Source organism: Phaethon aethereus (assembly GCF_964289735.1).
Source record: "Phaethon aethereus genome assembly, chromosome: 1".
In the NCBI taxonomy this organism is placed as follows: Eukaryota; Metazoa; Chordata; class Aves; order Phaethontiformes; family Phaethontidae; genus Phaethon; species Phaethon aethereus.
In genome coordinates, this window is record NC_138575.1 from 199,123,794 (window position 1) to 199,131,622 (window position 7,829).

The following is a 7,829-nucleotide window of genomic DNA, read 5'->3' on the forward strand; positions in this document are numbered from 1 at the left end:
GCATGGGGCGGGGCCGCGGCTGTTCTGAGGGGATGGTGGGTGGTGGCAGCTGACCTGACCGGAGGTGGTGTGAGGGGCGACGGCTTTCTCCCGGGCCGTGTGCCCTCCTTGGCTATGGCTCGCCGGCTGCCAGGGCTATTGCTCGTAGACTTAGAATCATAGAATTATTTAGGTTGTAGACCTTTAAGATAATCAGGTCCCACCGTTAACCTAGCACTGCCAAGTCCACCAAACTACGTCCCTCCCTGTGGTGCCACCACATCTACACGGCTTTTAAATACCGCCAGGGATGATGACTCCACCACTTCCCTGGACAGCCTGTTCCAATGTTTGGCAACCCTTTCAGTAAAGAAATTTTTCATAATATCCAATCTAAATCTCTCCTGGCACAACTTGAGGCCATTTCCTCTGGTTCTATCACTGGTTACTTGGAGAAGAGACCGACATCCACCTCATCACAACCTCCTTTCAGGTAGTTGTAGAGAGCGATGAGGTCTCGCTTGAGCATCCTTTTCTCCAGACTAAGCAACCCCGGTTCCCTCAGCCACTCCTCATAAGACTTGTGCTCCAGCCCCCCTCACCAGCTTCGTTGCCCTTCTCTGGACACGCACCAGCACCTCAACGTCCTTCTTGTAGTGAGGGACCCAAAACTGAACACAGGATTCAAGGTGCGGCCTCACCAGGGCCAAGTACAGGGTCACGATCACTTCCCTACTCCTGCTGGCCACACTATTTCTGATACAGGCCAGGACGCTGTTGGCCTTCTTGGCCACCTGGGCACACTCCTGGCTCATGTTCAGCTGGCTGTCAACCAGCACCGCCAGGTCCTTTTCTACCAGACAGCTCTCCAGCCACTCCTCCCCAAGCCTGTAGCATTGCATGGGGTTGTTGTGACCCAACTGCAGGACCCGGCACTTGGCCTTCTTGAACCTCATACAGTTGACTCAGCCCATCGATCCAGCCTGTCTAGATCCCTCTACTGAGCCTTCCTACCCTCCAGCAGATCAACACTCCCATCCAGCTTGATGTCATCTGCAGACTTACCAAGGGATCACTCGATCCCCTCATACAGGTCATTGATAAAGATGGCACTGTTCCCACATGCCAGCAAAACCCAGCTGTTCTGGTACCACCCTGGTCCCCAGCAGGAGTTGGAGTTGACCAATGGCTTCCCACAGTAAGCCAGGGCAGCCATGTTGTGGTGTCGGGTGGGGGTTGCTTTTCTCGGTCAAACCCATCCTCTCCCAGTGGGCCACAGACAGCAAAAGTAGAGAATTTGGGTGACCCCAACAGCATCATAGCACTGGCAGCTTGAGGTAGCGAAACAAGGCAGTGATGCTTCCCTGAGGTAAACATGGCCTCGGGTGCTGGGCCAACCATGGAACTTCCCTGGGCAGCGCTGTGCGAATGAGAAGTGTTGGGGTGCACTACTCTACCGGGGACCTCGGGCAGCCCTCGGGGTCCTGATCTCCTGCCTGTGACCGACGGAGATGGGCCTGCAGCAGGTTCATCTTTGGAAATTAGTTTTGAGAATGGTGGATAAAAGCTGCTGTGTTATTAGGCAGGTATTAATAGCCACAGTAACAGTATGGTAAAGGAATTCCTATTAGCTTGCACTTAAAGAACTTTGAAAGACTTTCTGACAATCATGAGAAAGTTTTCCACAGATTTCGATGCATAGCTCCAGATGTGTGTCTGGCATATCTATTTTACATATTTCGTCTGAGACCTGTAGCTCACTCAACCCTCTCAGACTTTGCCCCAAATTGCCCTGGTGTGACAAATTTCATGTGTGACAATTAAACACCAAATCTTGTATAAAAAGCGATATTTAAATGGAAATGTTATATACGTTTTAATGGCACACAGCCATTGAAAAAAGTTACTGAAAAATTCATATGCTTTATACTCTGTTTTCCTCTTTCTTGGGTAAAATCAGTTCACCACTTAAAAAAAACCCAACCAATGTTCTGGCCCTTTGTATTCAGGTCTTAGGCTTAAAGCAAAGACTTCAAAAGAATGAAAAAGGACGACTGGTTTTTTTAAATAATTTTTAGGAAAACGGGTACCACAAAGGTTTCTCTGATCTTATCATTATAATGGGTACTCGGATATTGTGGTGCTGGATTCATTATTATAGAATAGATGTGAATACAAAAAACAAATCAGGTTCCTGTTTAACTGCAGCTTACAGAAAAGGCTAGGTTTGTCACTAAACGTATTTATTTATTGACCAAGTTTGTTGATCAGGATATGACTGTAGAGATGAAACATCTAACTTTCAAAGTCATTCTTGCAGGACACAGACAGGATGCAATCACTCCATGTACATTCTTGACATCACTGCAGTCCACAGTCTAGGCTGCATAACATAAAAGAACATATACTGCAAGAAAGATCTGGTTTTCCTTTAAAGGCTTTCACACTAGGGAAAACTTCCAGACATAAACACAAATCACACACATATTTTCTCATCAAATTACCAAGTATTTTAAATTGGAGCAAGGCTTGATTTCTCTCACAACCAGCTTTGTTTTAATGATCTTACAGTGAACATCTCAACGGGGGATGAATGGAGTAGTTTCTCATTCCTCTCTGCGGCTCTGCTGCACGTTAATAGGAGTCACATCAGCAACTGTCAGGCTGACCAAACCTTTGATCAGAAATGAGAGCATGTGGTGAGCGATGAGTGTTTCGAGCAGGCTCACCGGAGTGCAGGCAGGGCCCCACAGGCACTGCCCCAGGCGCAGCAGCCCCAGCACGCAGGGCCCTGTGTGCTGAAGCCTGCCTGCCGGGGAGCGTTGCTGGCGCGCAGGTCTGGAGAGTCTGTCTGAAGGCATCTTCCAGGCTGACAGTGGTGGGGTGGAAAGTGGGATGCAGTGACTGTGCTTGCTAAAGAGGCCGTTCTTGTATGTGGACACTCTCAAATGTGTATGTGGACACTCTAAATTTAGTGTGAAAATAACTACCGCTCCTCTAAAATGATTACTTATGTAAAGTGAGGATGATGAATTTCATATGTTGCTTTTAAAGATAACCTGCAAATTATTATTTTTTTAAGAATTATTTTTTACTTTTGTGTAGAGAAGATCTGAATTGTAAGAATGCTTTAAATATTTTCTGGATGCTTTTTACCTCAGCATTTTGGAATGTCAAAACTGGTCTTTTTGGTTTAGCTGGGGGACTTCACTGAGGTTTTAAATGATCTTTAGACCATGGATTCTTTTTATCTTTTAGAAATGAGGAAAGTGTTTGCTCTTTTAAAAAAACCCCATACTGTTTCAAATGTTCTTTTAGCAGTATTAACAAACATAAAACCTCATTAAACAAAGTTTTAGACAGCCTGACTTAAAGCAAATTCCTGTTTCAATTGCTTAGCTTTTTCTTGCCTGGATTCTAGCATGGCATCATTTTAAGCAAGGTCTCTGTATTTCCCTTCAAAGCCTCAGGGAGAGACTTGAAATTTGTCATGACAGAGGCACAACATGGCTGGCGGGGCAAAGGCTGCCACATACCAGCTTCCTCTGCCCATGGAGGGGAGATCTACAGAAGCCAGGTCTCTTCTGGGAACTCTACTGCTATGTTAAAGCACATTTTGAGCTAATATAACCTGCCTTTCCATTAAATTAAATGGTACTTTTTACCTCTCCCATTCCCAGAGCTTTTTTGTGTCAGAGGGGTGGAAGGTAGAAATACCCATTGATTTACACCATCAGTCCTACTTAATAGCAAAAGGAGCATGTTGTCCAAGGAAACTTGCCTTTGTAACCACAGTTTTTAATATTGATGCAGCTTTGTTGCTTTTAAAAATATAATTCCTTTGACGTATCTGTGGGCAATCTGTTCTGAGTACGTGAACCTCTATCAGAAGAAAACCTTTATCCTGTGGGGCTGGGAAACTCTTTCACTGGTTTCTGTCAACAGCCAGCTATAACCTGTTAAAGTGAAAGTACTTTTTATTTGTTTTTAATTAAGTCAAATAAACATATTTTCTTTGATCTTTAAGAAGTCCTTTCTTGTTAACTTGCTTTATACTTTCATGTTTTGGCATTCATTGTAAATCTAATTATTTAAAAAGTTATTTTGTTTTAAATTATTAAACCTTTTCTGAATTTAAGATAAACAGGGGCATGTTTTGTTAAAGATTAAAAATAAATTTCACACAAAACTGCAAAACGTAGCAAAGATAATAATGTGTAGGCGTCAGAGTGTTCCAAAACAAGACTCTCTAGGGGCTCTTCTGAACACACGGCTACGTTAAAACCATGTTCTGAAAAGGCTCAGGAAACCCCTGACTCTAACCCACCCTTTCCTGAAGCTGGTGAAAGTATTTAGAAAAAAAGTTACTGTTGCAGGGAGGAAAAAAAAAAAAAAGAAAAGAAAAGAATCCTACATATTGCCGAAGCAGATGATTTTTTCCTGTTTGTTTACCAGCAAACTCTACAGCTTGCAGGATTTTCTTGAGCCAAAACTTGCCCATCCTCATCATTCAAATGCAGCAAGCAGTCCAACAGATGATCAAAAAAGTACGTTTTTATCTCTCTCTGAAACGTAACTTTTTAAACACAGCATCCAGTGTCGAAATAATACCAACAAGCCCTCGTTTCAGTACTTGATTTATAAGTCATTGGTTCATTTTACGTGAAAAGATAGTATATCTGTAGAAGTGTCTTCAGGTCCTGCTTTGGTAGGTCAAACAAGGGATGCCAGCTGTTTTTTAATCCAAGTTGCGTACTGGGATTAAAAAGAGGTCCTTGTCTTGAAGTGATGACTGACTTTGTAGCATGTCAGTGCTTTTGTAAATCTCGGGTTGGTACCCGTTGTCTTTCTTTCTTTGTTGCAATCCGTTGTTCGGACTCTGGGAAACCTGGGCTTCTCGCCCTGCTCCCGTTGCGGAGTGAGGAAAGCAGGAGGCTGCAATGGGGAGAGCCAGTCACTAGGGGATGCTCAGTAGCCAAACACCCTGAGCCTGCCTCCTCAGCGCTTGCCAGCTGCCTCTGTTCAGTCTAAGCTGGGAGTTAGCTGCTTCTGGCCGATTTTGAGTACTTTTTTCTCTTCATTCGCAATGCTATGAGAATGATGAAAAAACAGGGTTGAAAGAGAAAAAGCAATGTATATGCAACAGCTGAAGCTACGTGGGCTTGCCTGGGGGAATGCCGGTAAGAGTATTTCCCTGTTAATGGCTAAATAGCTGTTTTCAGTGAACTCTATTACCTTCTTGTGGCCATATAATTGTTCAACCCATCCTTTAGCCTGAGCCCAATGTTTAACCTATCCAGTGTTCGTGTAGTCAGGATCTCACTGCTCCATAAACTCTTTTTTTGGCACTGAAACCAAGTTCCTCATGAGAATTCACAGAAAAAAAACCCCAACATTTTGTCTTCTCCCTTAGCCAAGAGTGATTTGCCTCCCAGAAGCATAACCATCCTGCAGATATAGGTTAGACTAAGAGCACATTTCCTGTGAGAGTGTCTTCCTAAGGGAAACCTTGAAAATAATTAATAGTAGTCACAGCTGAAAGAATTGAATGGAACATTACTTCCCATTCCTGCTACTGTGCAGGAAAAAAAATCACCCAAGAGTTTGCCAAAATGCCTAGCAGCAAAAGGGGAGTCTGAGACTGCTCTGACTCATAACCATATCCATTAAGCAGCAAGATAATCAGAAGTCACCTTAATTTCCTCTTGCAGCTGAAGACAATAAATGAGCCAGTAATCTTCAAACTGAAAAGTTGGCATTTTGTGCAGAAAACAGACATTTTCAGCAAAAATATAGGCATCACTAAAAATAGTGTTTCTTTTCCCAATAAGAAACTGTCAACAGAGAATTTTCTCCATGTGCATTTTCTGTCTTTTTAAAAACAAAGGAGTGTCAAAGTTTCTGATCCAACCACAAAGTGCTCCTTAAGAGTGCTATCATTAGTCACATGGATGGCATGGTGATGGCTGGCATAGAAATAGTTAAGGCTCAAATCTTCAAAAGCAATTATGAGTTGAACTCTTCAGGATGTGAGCCAGCGTGCCTCGGTTTAGCCAGCAAAGTCAGAAGTGAGTCTAGAGCCTCCTGAATTTTGGCCAAGCTGGGGCTTAGGTTTGAATCTGATGACTCATTTCTGATAGAAAACTGCGGTTTGCTCACATGTAGGTTAACCAGAAGTCGTAGCTTACAGTAAGCAGCTTGTATGCAGACCCTGACACTTGTAGAGAGCTTGTTCGAATTTCAGAGGGTTCCACACAGGTGCAATGATCTCACAGAGTGGACTTCAGCGAGTCATGGCTGGAGCAAAACAGCAACGTTGTTTTTGTACAGAAGAACTATTACAGTGTTTCTTCAGGAAAAGCTTTTATGAAATTCAATGCTATTATATTGTAAATGGTGTTGGCAGTTAATTAATTGTTTCTATGGAGAAAATAATGTATTACGAATTTTATTTTTGTTCATTTTTCTGGAAACTATGATTATATATTTTCCATGGATGATTTTATTCATACTTCCTTACTGTAGGTTTTCCACACAATGGGCTTAACTTTTTTTTGCTCTTTGTATTTCATTGCTTAATTCTGAGTCTCTACAGCTACCTGTTTCATGACATTAATTACTTTTTTTGTTGTATGTGTTATACTAACAGATTAAATTGTGTTCCTATGTTCAGGTTTATTGTTGAAAGATGTTGGAAGTGTGGTGCTGGAACTTTGTTTTGCAATGAGATTTCCTATTCAGTTTATATAGCATCATTAGGAAATGCTTGTGACAAAAACTGTCAGTGAATTCAAACAGTGGCAACCTTATACTTATTAAGTAAAGAATGTTGGAACAGATAGCTGATACAAGTTTATTTGCACAAAGTTATTGAAGCACATACCATTACAATGTTGTAGAGGTTATTTAACATATTGAACTAAAACTAAAGAGAAAGGAAACAAATTAAGTTAATACCATCAGGCAAATTCTCTATTTTTAGTTTCAGAAGAATTTACAAACTTCATTTTTGTAAAGCAAGGTTGTGAATTGGATTCAGGGTGACCTTCCAGGTTAAAAAAAAAACAAGAAAAGAAAAAAAAAATTATTTTAAAGAATTAGATTTAGGCTGGAACAAGGAAGATGCAAATGAACTGTGAAAACTTGTGTGGTTTCTTATTCAGAAGGACTTTTTTAAGTTGTAAAAGATTACCGGAAAAACAAACCCCAAGCTGTTTATTCAAAGGAGCAAACAGTCCTGAAAGGGTTTGGGAAATATATACAGTGGACATTTCAAGAGAGACTGTCTCTTCCTCCTCTGAGAGCAAATTTGTGTGAATACCTTTGTGGTGAAGGATCAGAGTGGGCAGATCAAAGTAATATACCAGCTCAAGGGAGATGGGGAGGGGGAAGGGAGGTTGACATAGGATCACATTTGGATTCGAGGGCTCCTCTTGGCTCACCGAGTCGTGTCCACTGATATTACAAAAAGCCATGCTATATAATGATTTTCATAACTTCTTAATAAACTTGCATATTAAGTTAATTTGATCCTTTTTCTCTTCCTTCTTCCTTGACTGTTCCTATTCTGGGTGTTTGTGCTGGAACCTCATTGCTCTGGTCATGATGCAACTTCATGTCTGAGCAGAAATCATTTACAGCCAGTTTATGCCTATTTGTTCTGATGGCTATGCTGGCTTTCAGCTCGCATGGAAATTCCTCTGTGAAGAGGACATGACCATCTGTGATAATCCCTATAACTATTCCCAGAACATGCTTCAATTTTATGCTTCTTGAACATGAGTAGACAGAATTTTGTAGACTGCTTCAGATGAGGTCACATCAGTGCCTACACAGCTACAGTAATATGG